The sequence below is a fragment of the Salmo salar genome, chromosome 17 (assembly GCF_965601325.2).
Source record: "Salmo salar chromosome 17, fSalSal1, whole genome shotgun sequence".
In the NCBI taxonomy this organism is placed as follows: Eukaryota; Metazoa; Chordata; class Actinopteri; order Salmoniformes; family Salmonidae; genus Salmo; species Salmo salar.
This window is the reverse complement of record NC_138307.1, coordinates 4,096,307-4,116,686: the sequence shown is the minus strand read 5'-3', so window position 1 is coordinate 4,116,686 and position 20,380 is coordinate 4,096,307. Positions and strand designations below refer to the sequence as shown.

The 20,380-nt window shown below is 40.9% G+C and overlaps 1 protein-coding gene across 13 annotated transcripts in view; it reads left to right on the top strand.

The window, feature by feature from the left end:
* The first annotated feature begins 3,446 nt into the window (after nt 1–3,446).
* LOC106575106 (muscleblind-like protein 2a) overlaps nt 3,447–20,380 on the top strand; it is a 75,657-nt gene continuing 58,723 nt past the window's right edge. For 10 of the 13 annotated variants that reach the window (XM_082963369.1, XM_014151310.3, XM_014151308.3 and 7 more), the window contains exon 1: nt 3,448–3,706. The gene's annotated coding sequence lies outside the window, so the exon portion shown is untranslated. Of the gene's footprint in view, nt 3,707–7,507; nt 7,805–20,380 lie in introns of those variants that run through there. The other 3 variants (XM_014151301.3, XM_014151304.3, XM_014151300.3) reach the window with 3 other exon arrangements.

The window sequence follows — 20,380 nt, the reverse complement described above, 5'->3', positions numbered from 1 at the left end:
TAACAAAGATAACGTTGACAAGATGCTCAGGACAATACAAGATGTCTGCCAAGCAATAGCACAGGCCTGATAAGCAGCTTATGACTCTTTCTCAAAAGGATTTTTCTAATTTTGTTTACACAACAAATAATGAGCAGACATTGTGTAAGACTTAAAATATCGTCATGGGACCCTCACATAGTTTCAATGGCATTGCACTGGCACCATTTGCTACATTGGTGTCAGAAGTGGAATTTGGTGGCCGTGTGGCCGTCAGAGGGGCTTGTATATGGAGGACACGCTATAGGGAAATGTAGGGACATGCTCTTCTGAATGGAGGGGATAGTGTAGCGATCTTTATCTAGGTAAGATAGTTTTGATCGCCCTCTAGTGGGTTAAGCCTATTGGAACAGTTAGTAAGTTTTCTATCAGACCTGGGTTCGAGACCCGCATGGGACATTATAGTGTCGCCGTCGGCTACTATTCCATAACCTTCTTAAATTGATGAATATTCAGTGTTTTGCCCATATAATTCATTCTATTTTCTTAACCATAAAAAGCATGCCTTTACTATACAGTTGTACAGCATGCCCTTGACAATTGTAACGGCTGTCTGTGGAAAGAGTAGACCAAGGTGCAGCAGAGTTAGTGTTCATCTTGAGTTTTAATAAACGTAAGAACACTATACAACAAAACCGACAGCCAAACAGTACTGTCAGGTGCAAGACACTAAATAGAAACAATCCCCCCACAAAACCCAAAGGAAAAACAGGCTCCTTATGTGTGACTCCCAATCAGCAACAACGAACTACAGCTGTGCCTGATTGGGAGCCACACACACACACGGCCCAAAACAAAGAAATACAAAAACATAGAAAAATGAACATAGAACGCCCACCCAATGTAACACCCTGGCCTAACCAAAATAAAGAACAAAAAACCCCTCTATGGCCAGGGCGTTACAACAATCCCTAAAGATGAGTCAATGTTCCCCCTTCATCTGTGCTAGGTTAGCATTCACACATATTTCACTATGCTGGCCCTTTGGCCTTGAGCACAGTGCAGGCTAGCGCTAGCTGGCTCATTGTTCATTCACTCAATAGGCTAAGCATGGCATGGGCAGGACTCAGAGGAGCCAAATCCATGCCCTGCTCATTCCATTAATATTTTTGACATGGTCCTCCCTGACTTGTGCTACTTGCTGAGGGCAGTTAGTGTTTGTGTAGCAGATGGATGCTAAATCCAGCTTTGGCAATATTGCAAAATATCATAACAAGTGGGTGCTTCTGCAGAGCATCTGAGCATGAGGAATATGCTGACTTAAGGGAAAAGGAGCAGAGGTGACAGAGGTGTCCATTTTTAGCGAGGCCTTACAGGTCAAAACCTTACTGTGACTACAAGAACACACACACAGGTGTGCGTGTGTGTGTTTGTGTTAAACCCATAGAGATCTTAGGGGCTATGTCATAAACCCCAGAACGCAGTACCAGAATGCAGTTAAAATGGCAGCAATATTGGTCAGGGAGAAATCCAAACCAGTCTGTATGAATGACAGTATAGACATAATCCTGATTTTACTTAGCAGAAAAATAAGTAAGGTATGTGATAGATCAGAAATTGTGTAATAGAATATTTGTCAACCTAAAATATTGTAATATAATTTAAATACAGTTTATATGGGTTTAATACAGATTTTCTGTATAAATAGCCTCTAAAATATATGTAAACAGACCATAAATGTCTACATTTTTGTTTTCTTGTTGCATTTACAACTTGTTTAAATCCTATCATCAATTGAGTTCAGCCAGTGTTTGGCTGTGGACTGACTGCATTGTTTGTATGGAATGTTGGCATATTGGAAGTTAATTTGAAACATTTATGAAATAATTCCTCTTAAACTGGCTGGCTAACTAGCTAACAACCATACAATGTAGATAAATCCTTCAAATTCATTATTTTACACAATATCTTATCACAGCACTGGCAAACCATGGTTGACCAACCCCCTGACAAAAATGGCTGACCTTTATTACCATCATAACAAGGTTATTTTCCATTCTAGTATTCTAATTCCTAATTATGTGGTTAAACCAAACAACCTGAGCTGTTTTCATCCTATTTGTAGCACTTTAGCACATGACTGGACAGTTTTTAATGATCTTACCACTTAGCACTTTTTAAATTGTTGTTCTTTTTATATTTTTACTGAATTAGTACGTACTGTCCTATATGCGAGAGAGCTCCAACAAAAAATTCCAATGTATGTATTACTTAATACTTGCAAATGGAAAGTAAAGGACTTGAACTTGTGTGTGTGTCTGTGTGTGCATGTGTGTGATTGTGTGTGTGTGGGGGGATTGTGTGTGTTTGTGTGTAGGCTGTGTGTGTAAAATAAAATAAAAAATACTCAACACAGAGAAATAGAACCTCAGTCAATAAACTGTACAGAAACTAAAACAATTATGAAAAAATAAAAGTGCTCTGATAACCAATATCTTTTTAATAACTAATCAACACCTACAGTTTTGCAGAGAAGATGGGCTGTGATTTTCATTTTTTGATTTATCAGTGTTGAGCTCAGTGTCGATTAACTACACTACATTACGAAATGATGAATATTAAATGATTTGCAAAAATCCTGAATATCAATCTCAGTGGCACTGGAAGAGCTTCTTGTTTATTAAAATCTGTAGCCACAGTAGCTAGCTACATATTTTGTCCCGGGAGATTCACAGTTGTTTCCTAGGCAACAAGCGAACCCCTTGCCCTTCTCTGTGCTGCTGACGTTCATTTTGGACCATACCAAGTACAGCTATTGGTAGGATGATGGTGATATTTATCTAAACATAATCTATTTCAATTTGTTGGACAACAAATTCAATTGACATTAATAATTGTGAAAATTTGAATTACTGCAAACTAAATTGAGTGCTAATACATGCAATGCATAATAATACCACTACCCCCTGTAGTCCTTCTTTACCATTCTTTGGCCATCCCTGAACCAAAGATATTTATAACTAACTTAAGATATTTCATCTGTGTCGTTTACAGCGGGAGCAAATGAAGCATTGGGGGCAGAACAAGCAAGGAGGTGGGCAAATCCAAGCACGAGCTCGCGAGATCCCATTCGCGCGTTTGTATATTTCCGTTAGGGAACGCCTCTGTAAAGTGCGCGTGTGCACAAACTCAATTCGACCTTGCACCCCTTCTAAACAACGCAATTTTAAACTTTGGAAAAGCGTCAAGTCTATAAAACTTAGTGCACTGTGTTCGTAACAGATTATAGTTTTGGAAACAGAAAAATACATTGAGATCAGATATTTAATCGATGAGAGAATTAGAAGAACGTCAGACCAATTTCACCTTGTTCCATCCTCTCCTACTGCCACAGGACTTCCTCTGACTACCATATTTGGTGAAGAGAAAACGTTCTAAACGGATGCTTCAGCTTTTTAGCCCCTGTGACGTGTCTGGGTTACCCCTTCTGTCTGTGACTGAACTGCAAAAGAGCTTGTTGCTTGTGCAACACGATAGCCTTACTGTAAAGTAGTTAGTGGTGAGAAAAAGTAATTTCTGCCTTTACCGAGTTTCTATTTTTATTTTCCGACTAGAATGTTTGCAACTTGATATTCAATATTATTTTACCTTTCCTGGGAGTAGTTCCGCGTGGGCCGATGAACGTTTCTTGACTGCGCGCCGTGACCAGTACAGCTGGATGCGACAGGTGAGCAGGTAGCCAGCTAGCATAGAATAGCTAGCTAGCTAAATTCTTACTTGGGTTGTTACGATTTTGTTTAGTTTCTGTTAACTAGCCAGTTTGTTTACCTCGCCACCCTGTGCTTGGCTTTGTGAATGTGGTTGCCAACATGGATAGATTGCTAGCTATGTTATTACCGGCGCGAGCTAACGTTAGTTCGTTTTGCCGCAGCTACTCCAACAAGAGTGCTAGCTAACGTTAGCTAGCGAGCATCTCGGAGGGTTTCAAAGTGAGTTGACAGATTTTGTTGAAAATATTGCTTCAGTTAGCCAATGTTGTCAGCTAGCACTAATTTGCCCCTACGAGGTAGCTTCCAACTATTGGCTAGAACTGTTTCCTAAGTTCACGGCATGCGAACATGTTATTGAGCTGTCAAAGCTTCAGGTGGCTGTCAGTGTCACTAATGTTATTTATGTTGTTATTGACTAGATAGTCGTTGTACCTAGCTAACTATAGTTGGCTTTGGCAAGCCAATGTTGCCATACCAAAGCCGATGCAAACGAGCTAGTTACCTAAATTAAATTCCATGGCCACGTCATGGTCCAATTTTAAAGGGGGAGAGAAAAGTAATCTATTCAATTCTAGGATAGGTTGCGCATCCTCCTAGATGGCTCTTTCAGGTGCAAAATGACAGTGTGTTGCAGACATAATCAGCCTCAGTAACAGTACATACATCATTTTGTAGGTTAAGTAAACATAATGTAGGTTATATAACTTTGACATTTAACATATATTTTATGAGTTAGACATACAAAAACTCACTCACACAGTTTTCTTGTACAGTGTGAGTGAAGGTCAGTAGGCTATGCTTGTGTGTTAATGTGCCAAAGATGATTGATGCTGATCGAGGATGATTTAGTAAGGCTCAATAAACAGTTAGGCTATGCATGTGTGACTCATAATTGTTTTATTCCATGTTCTGATGTTCATGTGTGCACTGCAGACAGGCTACCGTTTGCAGAGCAGAATACAGATTTCAGACTAGATTTCAAACTAATGCAATAGCCGAGCCCCGATTTCTTATATATATATATATATATATATATATATATATATATATATATATATATATATATATATATATATAATTTTTTATTTTATTTTTTAATCGGGTTAACAAATGTTATTTTGCTCAGTGTCCTGGAGAATTGCTAGGCAATGGACTTTAGAAATCTGTAGTTAATGGTATAGCCTAGCCTTCAAATAGCAGGTTATTGTGTCTTACAAAAAGAGAGATCCTGAAATGAATATGCATTGCAAAGAACTGTTGATAAGATTCACAGAGGATATATAGGTCTATCCATGGATCTGTTTTGTCCATCTTAGGTAGCCATGGAAACCCACTGCTGATTGAGACTTGAAGCTCTGCAACATAGCAGGGGCAAATGAACAATTCAACAAGATGGAGCCTCTTTGTATTGTCAGTCATCTGAACGATGTTACATAGCTGCATTCGGATGTAGGGTAAACCTATCTCATTTCACTCTATTCTGTAGTGTTCTGTACATTTTATTCAGGCATGTATTCATTGGTCGGCAGAAAGCCCTTCATCCAGGGGGTTCAAAGTGAAACACAACTCTGCCTCTTGCTATTTAATTACAGCCAACTACAGGAAGGCAGCATCCCATGAGCTTCCCATTGAGCTTTCACTGGTTTCCATTATTTTCTTTATTAAAATCTTGGAAATGGAGATATACCACACCTTTTATTTTATGTGGACGATTGGTGTGCTTGCCTCTTTTAGCCATAGGCTATAAAAATCGAATCAAATTCAAATCAGTGTTTGTCAAATGGCGCAATTAAATGCTTGCAAGCTTCCTCAACAGTGCAATTAAAAAAATAGAATATTGCTATATGAAAACAGGATAAGAATTTAGCCTAACAATGTTTTCGTGCTAAAATGCAATATAAAGTTCATTACATTCTCTTGTAAATTTCTTTTAAAACAAGGGCAAAAAAAATTCCCCAAAAATTCTAAACTTTCCTCCTATTTTATATTTTTTTAACCCTGTTTTATCAAAAAATACCTTTGTATATCTGTGTTGGTTGTTTTTGTTTCTTTAGCATACTCATTGGAAAGTCACTTGTGGAGTTAATAGCCTGTTATTTAATATCACAGTTGGGCTCAAGGGTGAACCAGGACAGAGGTTAGGGAGGGGATACCATGGTGGGAAGGAAGTAGCCTGACTTGTTTGTCCGCAAGGCCTTTGTTTTTTTGTTGGAAATCTATTTCTGCAACATTACCTTCTTTATGGCTAGTATCCCATCGTTACAAAGTGATTTGGATTAGGTAGAATATTGGACTTCGTTTAGGACCACTTGCTCCCCAGTAGGCTCCTAGGCTATGTTTTCCTGCAGTCATCTCCTCTCCACCTCTGTCTGAAGCACTTTCTAGTGTTGTCAAGCATAGCTGTATCGTGACAGTTTGCAAACTGTCACTTCCAGCCCCCCCCCATCTTCTCTCAGCATAGGGATCAGAGTGGAGCACCAACTGATTCTATATCACTATTCACTAAAACCAAACGGAAACAAACAGGCTGAAACTGGAGGGACCTACCTGAATTTGTCCACTAAGAAATGCTTGTTTACATTTGTTTGCAAAACCTTTTGCTACGATGCTCACTAATGAATACGACCCTGTAACTTGGGTCCCCTATTACGGTCTATGGGTGGTTCGCATGCAAAGATGACGTTTGTGGATGGCGCTAACATAATTGTTTTAGCCTGTCAACTGCTGAGGTAGGATACACAATTCACTTTGTTTCGGAGGATAGATTAACACCACACCACCGATTTGGGTGGTGGAAAAAAACAAACATCTGTTCCTCTTTTCTTTTTTTTTTCTTTTTTTTAAGAGCACTAGGTGTTATTGTCCGAGCTAGCCTTGAGGGTTATCAGGTTTATTTGGCAGTGGACTGGAAAGAGCATGTCTAGCCTCATTGATGTTGTTGATAAAGCACTCAGGCTACCACATAATCTTCAGTCCATGTATGGGAGTGGGAGCTCAACGCACATAGGGAGAGGGTGAGCGAGATAAAAAGAGGGAGAGTTGGATAGAGAAGGGGAGAGAATACAGTTGTTGTGTTGTATTGGAATCGAAAAATCATGAAGCCGGGGCTCTGACTCATCAGTTCTGTGCTGCCATCGCTCCATCCACTTGGTCTCACGTGATAGTAAATAGGCTGCTGTGTGTGTCGTCACCAGGGTGGGGTGGGGAGAAGAGGAGAGACAATGTTCTCTTTCCTGAGGGGATGCTGCAAAGCTTATGTCATGTTACAGTGCAGGTGGGGAGAGCTTATGCTCTACATCAGATCCTTTCACATCAGACAGGTGTAAAAAAACAATACTCCTTTAAAATAGACTACTACTTTATAAATAGGTTACATACAGGTATTTAGCTTTATTATATAAACTCTGTGTTTTTGTTTTACCTATATTGATACAGAGGAGGATGTGCTGTTTTCATGTTGGTTGCCTAGTAGACTAGATGTTGTGTCCTTTGGAATGCCCAAAAGGGGGATGGAAGGCTTGTAACAGTTGAGCTGGGCATGAAATTGGGGAAATACCTTTAAGATCCAGCAGTGTCTGTGTCATTGGATTGTTCTGAGTTCTGCCTGCCTCTGCCAGTCAGTACCCTGCGAGCCAACCAGAAAAGCTCTATGACCTGATATCCCTTTTCCTATTGGGCCGCGCCGTGAGTGGGCGGACCTGGCTGGAGGCGGTTGGGCAGGCAGGCAGGAAGGGGCTGGCTGTGGGGGATGGCTGGAAGTGTTTCTGCCAGATAGTTGAGCAGACACTGCTCTGCTTCCTGTCTGCCTGCTCCGCTCCCCTCCGTGGCTGAGAGAGAAAGAGAAAAAAATCCCTGTCTAGGCATGGGACTCTGGCTGCTGCAGCACTCGGCAGCTCCTCGCAGGGAATGACAACAGTTCACGTGGTCATTAGCTCCAGACGCTGAAGCAGGGGAACTACTCCGAGGCATAGCAGCTGCACCTGGTGTCTCTATCTATGCTGAGGCTTAAAGAGAGAGGCACGACAGAGCTATACGGGACTCAGCAAAAAAACGAGGTGGGAAGAACGTCTCTCTGATCTATTTTTTTCAAGTAGTTTGCTGCAGTATGGTGCATACCATCCTGGGTGGGTAGGGAGGAAAGAAAGAGAGTGTGTGTGGGAGAGGGAGCTACAGAGAGGGAAAGAGGGGGAGCACAAATGCGTGAGAGTGAGGGGAGCTCGCTGATATGGTCTAACAAGCACTTTTGCGGGTTACGGCCGCTTGAGTGCCTGTATTGGGACTTGTTGATGACGAGGGGAACTACCACAGACAGACAGTGCCTCTCCCTTCCCTTCCCTTCATGATGCAGAAAAATTATGCAGACATCTCTCTCCATGAAGTTCAGAGCACGTGGACTAGCCAGAGAGAGAAATAATTGTCAGTTATGTGTAGTCTGCTCCATAGGCTGTTTCAAACTTTACTTTTATGCCAGGATATTGTTTGCCATTTCAATGCAGTTAGTTCATAGGCGTAGCTAAAATATTTTTCTCTTGTACTGGAGGTGGACATGAAACACAGAGCTGAGTGCTGGCTCCCTAATTAGCCTTGCTTGGGCTTCTTACTATTTTAAGGAGGTCCCACGTATTTATTATCACATAGGAGGTCCACAGCCACACTCCACAGTAAGCTCTTTATCCACTGCTCTGTAGTGTGTTAGTATGGGAGGGAGCTGTACATGTTGACCGGTGCGGCCTGGAAACAAGCAGGAAAACACTAGAACGGTGTCTGTCTAACAGTTGGCAGTCGCGGGGGGAAGTGGAGGAGGAAGTGGGTGTTTTCTGAAATGGAAGACCGTTCAGCCCTTCCTGTTACAAAAATAAACAACAAAAAACAGTAACGTCACAGACATGAAATGGCTCTTTATTAGCAAGGCCACAGGGCTGCAAGGCCACAGGGCTGCAAGGCAACTCCCTCCCTAAATTGATTCACACGTGAGTTGTCACTGCTGACACAGAAAGGTAATTAGCCATGCCTTTTTAAAGGTTTGGGAGCTTTTAGGGAATTTTTAGCTTTTAGAAAAAAAAATTCCTCCAGACCTTTTAAACATTAACAACAATCTACGTTACCTTGAAAATTATCTCTTAAATGTCCAAGCACTGATTTTTGTGTGTGTGCTGTGAAAAGAAAGCTGAATCATTTGGCCCTCACGTTAGCATGGCTTTTCAGTGAAAGGATGCATCTGCTTTAAAATGAACAGGCCACATTGGAAGTCATTTGAGAATTAGCCTGCTAGTTGGTCATGAGTCATAACTTGACAGTTGAGTTGTTTTCTTTTCCAGAACTACTGAAAAGTCTAAATGCTAGCTAAATGCTCAATTTTAAAAGACAGACGGGTTGTTAGAGCATTATCTGAAGTTGGATGATATAAGTTTTACAACATTTCTTCCTGAGTAACTTTTGTGTGAATGTACAGTTGCACCTACATCTTTTAGTACTTTAGTCAGGAAAGTCCATGACGGTCACAGCAAATAGGTCTCCTCTCTGTCACAGGCTACATACACTTCAAATCCAGCCCTCTCATTGGCTATCAGATCTATATTGAGCTGTAGATGGGCTAATCGGGGCAGGGGATTGGTTAAATATCCTATAGGCCAGTTCCCTGTGTCAGTGGCATGAGATGACCATTGCGGTCACCGAGTTTTAGTTAAGGCAATTAGGATATGAGGCACACATTTCTGCTGACTTTGTTAAATGTTCTCTGCTTTGCCTCTTCCCAGTTGCCCTGCTTAGCTTAGTCCGCTAACCTCTGCTTAGCTAGTGTCACTCATTTATCCTTACGCTAATGACATTTGATAATTTGAAGCTCCAGGAGCTGTACCTAATGCCAATATCAATTTGCAGGATGGCATACTTTAATTTACACCCATTTTATCCTAGCCTGATATTTGAATAGCAGGCCTATGAGTTGAGCTTCGAAAATATGCATTGGTAAGACATTTGTGTAGACTTGCAGGAAATTGTGATATACAAGTTAAGCTTATTTAAATACGTTCCCTTGTGATGTGAATGCACTTTTAATTTGTGAGTTTAACAAGATATTTTTAAGAGAAATCTGCAGATCAAATAAGTAGCCAAGGCTATATTTTTGATGGAATTTTCAGCAAATGGATTGCACGATACGGCAGTTGACCATATGGAAATTCAGAACAAAATACCGTCGTCAAATATGCTCTTTAGAATCATTATTATTAGGATGGTAAACACGACAGAAATCGTTTTTTAACTAGCCTGATCATAAAAAACAACACTATTACTCTTGTTTTTCCACAACCAATCGTTGGACATTTTCGCTTTTATTACACTGAAGCACACTCGCACTCTGCTGCCATGGAAAATGTGGCCTACTTGTGTTCCTCTTGGCCATATGCAAATATATGGTGGATTGCCATGTCTGCATTGTAATAAATTCAAAAGAGCAGGTATTCATTTGCTTGGTTGTTGTAGACCTGCTGTTTAACACCTAGCTGGTGCTTTAATAAGATCGTTTGTAGGCTGGAAAACAATGCAAAGTGTAGACTAGGCCTTTCTCTCAGGTTGACAACATCCAGGAGAGACTAACACAACTGATAGGATACATGGGTGGTATTCAGAGGTCAAGCTAATGACTTTCACTTGAGAGAACCCTGCACTGGCCTGGTCTCATTCAAATTCGGAGATGACCAAGATAATGCTTGGCCAGCTGGCCTTGGTAACTGTAATCCATCAAGGTCTTGTCGTAACATGGAGCGTTCCCCAGTTCCCACAAATCTTTGGCCTGCTCTTAGGTCTCCTTTCCTGGCTGGTTAGGGTAGCTGCTCTTTGGTAAAACATTGCACTTTTACTGGATGGCTTTGCCTGCCTCTTTTCAAGCGACAGAGCGATTGACTACAGTTTTTAAAGGTTGCCTGTCATTTCAGTGTACCAAGTGGGATATTTTTGTTGTTGCCTATGTCATTTTTTTATTTTGTAGTGGAAAGCCAAAAAAAGCTTGACTGTTGAGCATTGCGCACATCAATCTGTCCTGGAAGCACCAAGAGAGAGCTGGGCGGGGGCATACAGGACTAATCTGTGCAGGTCACAACAAGGGTGTCGCTTGGCCCTACCTATCTGCGCACCATCTGTCCCTCCACTCGTCATTATCAGCACTCTTTCCTGGAGGTGTGTCTGCTAGGCTAGCCTCAAAGTATTCATACCCCTTGAATTATTCCACTTTTTGTTGTGTTAGCCTGAATTCAAAATTGATTAAATATTTGTTTGTCTTTTACCCCATAATGACAGTAAAAACATGTTTTTAGAAATGTTTGCACATTTATTGAAAATTAAATACATATATATCTAATTACAGCATTACTTTAGTGCCTTGTTGCAAACAGGTTGTTATTATTCTGTCCAGGCTTCCTTCTTTTCACCCTGCCATTTAGGTTCGTTTTGTGGAGTAGCTAAAATGTTGTTGCTCCATCCTCATTTTCCTCCTACCACAGCCATTAAACTCTAACTGTTTTTAAAGTCACCATTAGCCTCATGATTAAATCCTGAGCGGTTTCCTTCCTCTCCGGGAACTGAGTTAGGAAGGACTCCTGTATCTTTGTAGTGACTGGGTGTATTGATACACCATCCAAAGTGTAATTAATAACTTCACTATGCTCAAAGGGATATTCAGTGTCTGCTTTTACATTTTTTTTCTTTACACATCTGCCAATGGGTGTTCTTTGCAGGCTTTATCACATCCAGCTGGGATTGGGAGTCCCATAGGGTGGCGCACAATTGGCCCAGCGTCGTCATGGTTTGGCCGGGGTAGGCCGTTATTGTAAATAAGAATTTGGTCTTAACTGACTTGCCTAGTTAAATGAAGGTTACATTTGCAAGGCATCCGAAAACCTCCTTGGTCTTTGTGGTTGAATCTGTTTGAAATGCACTGCTCAACTGAGTGACCTTACAATTATCTGTATGTGTGGGGTACAGAGATGAGGTATTCATTCAAAAATAATTGTAAACTTTATTATTGCAGACAGTGAGTCCATGCAATGTTAAGCTAATTTTTACTCCTGAACTTATTTAGGCTTTCCATAACAAAGGGGTTGTATACTTATTGACTCAAGACATTTAAACTTTTCATTTTAATTCATTTGTAAACATTTTGAAAAACCAAATTCCACTATGACATTATGGTGTGTGTGTGTGTGTGTGTGTGCATAGTGACTAAAAATCAACATTTTCAGGCTGAAAAGTCAAGGGCTGTGAATTTTCTTAAGGCACTGTATATGTAGCCTATATACTGTACATGGGCAATCTTAGGCCAGGCTACAGTACAAACACGGGGCTCAGTAATATGCTAGGGCTAAGCTATATCATATGGCTGTATGAGCTCTCTCTCGCTCAAGTAACCAGATTTTTTATTTTTTATTTTTTTAAGGCCATTCTTCATGATATGTAGGCTACTAGGTATCTTAGCTGTGTTTTTGTATTTTCTGAACCAGGAAAGAAGAGTGTTAGAGTAGGCCAATAAAATGTTACACTGGTAATCTGATATTTATAAATGTCTTTCTGCTTTTCTTATCTATCTCACCCTGATATGGGGTCATAACACAATTGAAATACGACACTGTTGTAATTTTGTTTTAATCTTTTAGCAAAATTCCATTACAATAAAAGCTTTAGAGCATTTTGCAACTTTGCCCCAGCTTACACTGTAACCCAGACAGTTATTCAAATAACACATTGATTTGTGGGAATTGCTGATGCCAGGAAATTGAGAAATACTTGGCTTCTAAACGATGATGATGATGATGATGATGATGATGATTCATCCTTTGTCATGATTTTGGTAGCAAAAAATGTTTTCTGAGCCAATTAGAAACGTATAAAAAGATATATAAACGATTGGTGATTAAATTCACAATCCTAACTTTAAACTGACCCAGCATCATTCCCAAAGACAATAATGTACTTTACTCCATACATTTTCCCTGACTACCAAAAGTACTCATTACATTTTGAATGCTCCTTAGCAGGACAAGAAATGGTCCATTTCATCCACTTATCAAGAGAACATCCCTGGTCATCCCTACTGCCTCTGATATAGCTGACTCACTAAACACAGATGCTTCGTTTTGTAAATGATATGAGTGTGCCCATGGCTATCTGTGAATTAAAAACACATGAAAATGTTTCTACATCCAGTATGAAGGAATTTAAAGGTAATTTCGCGAGCCAATGCTAACTAGTGTTAGCATAATGACTCAAAGTCTATGTATGGTACTGTATCTACTAGCATTCTAGCATATCCATAGACTAGTTAGCAATTGCGCTCATGCTAGTTAGCAACTTCCTTCAAACTGCATGCAGAGACATACAAATGCTATCCGCAAGTACATCTTACTCTTGGGAAGTAGATAAAGGGCTTCGTTGCCAAAATCCTGAATTTTCCCTTTAAGGCCTATTAAATTTTGAATTATACAGTGGCGTAGTATATTACACTGTAACACATACATTTGACTTTGTACCAACTAGTAAAACAAACCCAGGTGAGGCTAAGTAATTTCGCTGCCAGGAACAGTATCCTTTAACCGTCTTGCACCCCTAATAAAATGAGACCATCCTTTTTTTTTTTCGGGCAGATGATTCTAAAAATAAAAAGGTATTAATAGTGAAAGGTCACGTCTGACATGGTTCTTACCTGGTTCTTTCATAGCGACTCACTTGTCCCCGGGGAGATGCTGTGGAATGAAATCCTGCCTTTGAGACTGCAGGCTTGGTGTCAGAGAGAGAATGCATCTCATTTCATATTTGCAGTATGGTTCTAAAGTGGGCCAATTTCCGAGATGACAGGATGGTGTTTTACCACACACACTAGGGTTGGGCCGATATGTAACCCGATTCAGGAAACTAGGCGTATGTCTCAAGTCACGACTTCACAGGAGAGCCGTTTGAACGTACATATTTTTATTTTTATTGAAATACGTTTTTTGGCAGAAATGCCTTCCCCGAACATGTGAACTTTCATGTGCCTTTAATAACCAACTTTTATGCCATCTGTACATACGAATAAAGTTTTTAAATTAAGAGCCTAGTTGGTTTAGCCAAAGAAAAAGACAACCTTCCCGCTAGCCATGATTGGCTGAGATAATGAGTGGGCCGAGAGATACATTTCAGATTGTTCTGCGGTGCAGCGTCTTGCATATAAAATGAGACGGGATTATCATACGCATCGTTTCTACTGCAGTTTTTTCTAAAGATATAACTTTAGACATGTAGAACTGCAAATATGTTGCTACTGCTCTCTGTAATATTGCTGCCCTGAATTTATCAAGTTGAAATATCAAAACACACTCTGAACCAATTATATAATTTGGAGACCGGCCAAAGCATGAAACATTTATGGAAATGTAGCTAGCTAGCTTGCAGTTTCTAGCTAATTTGTCCAGGGATATAATCAATCAATCAATCAAATGTATTTATAAAGCCCTTCTTACATCAGCTGATATCTCAAAGTGTACAGAAAGTGTACAAAGTGTACAGAAACCCAGCCTAAAACCCCAAACAGCAAGCAATGCAGGTGTAGAAGCACGTTGGCTAGGAAACTCCCTAGAAAGGCCAAAACCTAGGAAGAAACCTAGAGAGGAACCAGGCTATGAGGGGTGGCCAGTCCTCTTCTGGCTGTGCCGGGTGGAGATTATAATAGAACATGGCCAATATGTTCATAGATGACCAGCAGGGTCAAATAATAATCACAGTGGTTGTCGAGGGTGCAACAGGCCAGCACCTCAGGAGTAAATGTCAGTTGGCTTTTCATAGCTGATCATTCAGAGTATCTCTACCACTCCTGCTGTCTCTAGAGAGTTGAAAACAGCAGGTCTGGGACAGGTAGCACATCTGGTGAACAGGTCAGGGTTCCATAGCCGCAGGCAGAACAGTTGAAACTGGAGCAGCAGCACGACCAGGTGGACTGGGGACAGCAAGAAGTCATCAGGCCATGAGGTCCTGAGGCATGGTCCTAGGGCTCAGGTCCTCCGAAAGAGAGAATTAGAGTGCATACTTACATTTACACAGGATACCAAATAAGACGGGAGAAATACTCCAGATATAACAAACTGACCCTAGCCCCCCGACACAAACTACTGCAGCATAAATACTGGAGGCTGAGACAGGAGGGGTCAGGAGACACTGTGGCCCCATCCGATGATACCCCTGGACAGGGCCGAACAGGCAGGATATAAACCCACCAACTTTGCCAAAGCACAGCCCCCAGACCACTAGAGGGATATCTTCAACCACCAATTTACCATCCTGAGACAAGGCCGAGTATAGCCCACAAAGATCTCCGCCACGGCACAACCCAGGGGGGGGCGCCAACCCGGACAGGAAGATCACTTCAGTGACTCAACCCACTCAAGTGACGCACCCTCCTAGGGACGGCATGGAAGAGCACCAGTAAGTCAGTGACTCAGCCCTTGTAATAGGGTTAGAGGCAGAGAATCTCAGTGGAGAGAGGGGAACCGGCCAGGCAGAGACAGCAAGGGTGGTTCGTTGCTCCGGTGCCTTTCCGTTCACCTTCACACTCCTGGGCCAGACTACACTCAGTCATAGGAGTGTAGTCATTTATTGAAGACTCTTTATTGAGTCTTCAATAAAGATTTAAAGGTTGAGACTGAGTCTGTGTCTCACATGGGTAGGCAGACCATTCTATAAAAATGGAGCTCTAAACGTTGCGTTATTTTACTTGGATTGCACAAAGTCCTCTACTCCGACAATTAATCCACAGACAAAATAGTTTCTAGTCATCTCTCCTCCTTCCAGGCCTTTTCTTCTTTGGTCTTTATATAGCGATTGGCAACTAACTAATAAGGTGAATTACCACAACTGACCTTAGTTCATCTTTCCATGTGGGTATGACCAATGAGAAGTTGGCACGTGGGTATCTGCTTCTATAAACCAATGAGGAGATGGGAGATGCAGGACTTGAACCCGTTCAGCGTCGCAAATAGAACTGACTTCTATTTTAGCGATTGAAAGGGCAGACGCTCGTTGGCGGGCGGGCGCGCGAGCGGTGTGGGTGCAATGATTTGAATAACATGTTTGTGTCAATTTATTTTGCAATGCTCGTGTGGTCAGCATGTAATTTTCATCCATATCGAGTGAAAAGTTTAGTAATTACAGCACTTTTTGTACATTATCTCCCCATTTTTAAGGGGACCAAAAGTATTGGGAGAAATTCATCTGTCTGTATTAAAGTAGTAAAAGGGTAGTATGTTCCTAGCACGCAGTGTCACCTTTAGTGTAAATAAGAATAGAATATGTTTCTAAACTAGATGAGAAAGTAACAGATGCACAAATATCATACCCCCAAGACATGCTAACCTCTCGCCATTACAATAACAGGGGAGGTTAGCATTGTTTTGGGGGGTGCGATATTTGTGTGTCTGACTTAATCATTATTCACGATTCAGTCAGGATTATCCGTAATCATGGTACCATCCACATTAATGTAGAAGTGTTTAGAAACATACTATTCTTGTTTCAATAAAAGTGTCTCCAAAATGACACACTACATTATTTACCATTAATTTCTAAAGATTATTTCATGAGAATGTGACCTATAATATTGTAAATTAGCCCGTAAAGTATGCCTATATGTTGGTTTCCAGGTCCAGAAATGGAGCATCGTGGCTGATGATGGTTAGGCCTACTTTAACTTGGCACCAGCAGCTTGTTGCATGGTTATAGTCATAGATATGGAAATGTGATGTTTTTTCTTAATTGTTTTAATTCAAACTTTATATTGAAGCAGACCTGAATGTGACAACTGCCCATGATATCGAACCAAGCTATCAAAGATAGACCATCTATCTTACAGTAGGCTGCTGCCATGGCTTTTACTGTCTGGACTCGCTTTCTTTCATGACCACTAAAGCTACTCCCTCAAAGTTTTGACTATGATTTGCACACAGGTCTATTTGTTTGACCAATGTCTGACCAATGTCTCTTGTTCATTGTGGAGTGCAGTATGCTCAATATGCTAGTGTTGTTGTACTTATTTTGCCCCATGCCTTTGAATGGAGGGATCTGTGGGATATGAAAAAATGAAGGGAATTTTAAACAGCAGCTGCAGGTTTTTACAGCCTTCCCTCGTTCGCCTGCCCCACCCCCACTTCCCTCTCCCAGTTATGACCAGAAAATATTTCCAGATGTTCTAATGGTAACAGGCTCCCTGCGCGGTAGTCGGTTTGTAATGGGTTCAAAAAGCAAGGTAAAGGCTAGGCTATGTCCCTTTTTTTTAATTTGGTTTTAGTGAGTCCTTTTCCCCCATTCCACAACCCCAGTAGACAGAGGACAGTGCCTGAAAACAGATGCAGAGCGAGAGCTGTGAGACCTATATTATCTCTCTATGAATTGAACATCCACTGGCCACATCAATGATCCGCCGTCTAATTTGACTGGTCGTGTCTGGTGGGTGTTGAGGCGCTCTAGGTACCCGGGCAGTGGCGTAATCGTGTCTGGCACATGCATCTGTCTTGGTCTCTCTCGCTCTGCCTGTTGGATGGCTTCCCGGAATACTGCTGCGCTGCACGTTTTCTATTAGCTGGCGGCTCTCGTCACGGCATTACTCGACAGGGTGGGTGGACCCGGGGGCTTTATCCCTCCTGTCCCGCACTGGCTTGGCTTACTGCACTCTTGCTGTCTCATTGCACAGGGGTCGTTGCCATTCTCCGCTCTGTTTTGTATTCAACACGCCTGAGGGCTGCGCCGGGCGAGTTGGCGCACAATGACGTAAAGTAATCATTGGGAACTCAGACCAAGTGGCAGCTGAATAACCTCCCAACCGCCCTCTGTTGGCTTACACGACACTTCAAGCCAGCCTCCTCCTACCTAGCCCCACACACAAACAAGGGTGCGCGCACACACACACACACGCCACTAAAAACAGGGCGCCAGACGTCTCTATATCAATGCGTTTTTGACAGTTCTGTTATTCTCCTGGTTATTATGTGGCTAAACCCTGCTATACCATTTCTCAGTGTTTGGCTTAGGCCCTACATTTCTAGGGCACAAACTTCAGTTTTGGGGGTAAAGTACTTATGTAAAAAGTACTACATAAGTATTTTAAAAAAAATTTATTTTTTTTTGGGTATCTGTGTTTTACTTCACTTTTTATATTTTTGACTACTTTTCTTTTATCTTCACTACATTTCTAAAGAAAACATTTTCCATGACACCCCAAAGTACTCCTTACATTTTCAAGGAAAGGGTTCCAATTAGTTCACTAAACACAAATGCTTCATTTGTAAATGATGTCTGTGTTGTAGTGTGCCCTTAGCTATCCGTAAAGAAAAAAGAAAATTGTGCCATCTGATTTTCTTATTATAAGCAATTTGAAGTTATTTATACTTTTACTTTTGATACTTAGGGATATTTTTGCAATTAGCTTTACTTTTGATACTTAAGTATATTTAAAACCAAATACTTTTAGACTTTTACTCAAGCAGTATTTTTCTGGGTGACTTTTACTTGAGTCATTTTCTACAAGGTAACTTTTACTCAAGTATCACAATTGGGTACTTTTTCCACCGCTGGTAAAGTCTGCTAGAGCACTAACAACTGGGGTTAAAGTTAGAACTGTACACAATGAAATTGAGAACATTTTTCTTATAGCTTAAGCTGATTTGGAGGGCTTGACGCAATTCCTGATAATGGATTAGAATGATATTGTTTCCACCGAAACTTGATTATAATCTTGTTATTGCATCAATACCAGGGTTTTTGTTATAGATCAAAAAGGGGCTTAGGTGGTGGGCATGTTAGGGGGCGTGGCAATGAGCGTGATCGGCCTGTCTGCGCACCAAATTTTTTTAACCTCTCTGGGCTAGGCGGGACAAATTCGTCCCACCTACGCAACAGCCAGTGTAATCCAGTGGCGCGATTTTCAAATACCTTAGAAATGCTATTACTTCAATTTCTCAAACATATGACTATTTTACAGCATTTTAAAGACAAGACTCTCGTTAATCTAACCACACTGTCCGATTTCAAAAAGGCTTTACAACGAAAGCAAAACATTAGATTATGTCCGCAGAGTACCCAGCCAGAAATAATCAGACACCCATTTTTCAAGCCAGCATATAATGTCACAAAAAACCCAGAAGACAGCTAAATGCAGCACTAACCTTTGATCTTCATCAGATGACAACCCTAGGACATTATGTTATACAATACATGCATGTTTTGTTCAATCAAGTTCATATTTATATCAAAAACCATCTTTTTACATTAGCATGTGACGTTCAGAACTAGCATACCCCCCGCAAACCTCCGGTGAATTTACTAAATTACTCACGATAAACGTTCACAAAAAACACAACAATTATTTTAAGAATTATAGATACAGAACTCCTTTGTGCAATCGAGGTGTCCGATTTTAAAATAGCTTTTCGGTGAAAGCACATTTTGCAATATTCTCAGTAGATAGCCCAGCCATCACGGCTAGCCATTTAGACACCGACCAAGTTTAGCCCCGACCAAACTCCGATTTACTATTACAAAAGTTTGATTACCTTTGTTGTCTTCGTCAGAATGCACTCCCAGGACTGCTACTTCAATAACAAATGTTGGTTTGGTCCAAAATAATCCATCGTTATATCCAAATAGCGGCGTTTTGTTCGTGCGTTCCAAGACACTATCCGAAGTGTAAATAAGGGTCACGAGCATGGCGCAATTCGTGACAAAAAATGTCTAAATATTCCATTACCGTACTTCGAAGCATGTCAACCGCTGTTTAAAATCCATTTTTATGCCATTTTTCTCGTAAAAAAGCGATAATATTCCAACCGGGAATCTGCGTTTAGGTAAACAGAGGAAAGAAAACAAAGCATTCGGTCGACGTGGGCACGCGCCTGAGTCTCACAGTACTGTAACCAGCCACTACCCAAACGCGCTACTTTTTTTCAACCAGAGCCTGCAAAGCCACGATTCAGCTTTTTGCCGCCTTCTGAGAGCCCATTGGAGCCGTAGGAAGTGTCACGTAACTGCAGAGATCCTTTGTTTTGGATAGAGATGACAAAGAAGGCCAAGAAATGGTCAGACAGGGTACTTCCTGTACAGAATCTTCTCAGGTTTTGACCTGCCATTTGAGTTCTGTTATACTCAGACACCATTCAAACAGTTTTAGAAACTTTGGAGTGTTTTCTATCCAAAGCCAATAATTATATGCATATTCTAGTTACTGGGCAGGAGTAGTAACCAGATTAAATCGGGTACGTTTTTTATCCAGCCGTGTCAATACTGCCCCCTAGCCCTAACAGGTTAAATCTTTGAGTTCCTCATCTTGCCGGTGTATAGAAACGTTCCCTTTTTTTTAAGCAAATTTTCTGCAGTTCTACAAATTTCTCCATCGAGTTGAAATATATTTGTTGATGATTTTTAAAGCTAGTTTCCTGTAATTCTATGCATTTTGCAATGGCTAATGCTGTGTTATTTTGCTTGCGTATAATATAATATTGCTACATTTATTGTAATTTTTTCTAATTTCTACATAGCCTGGTTTAGTCGTTCAAGTTTACACTGACAGCGTTTTTCCATCCCAAATGAATGCATGAAATAATCTCCTATTTAGCGGCCCA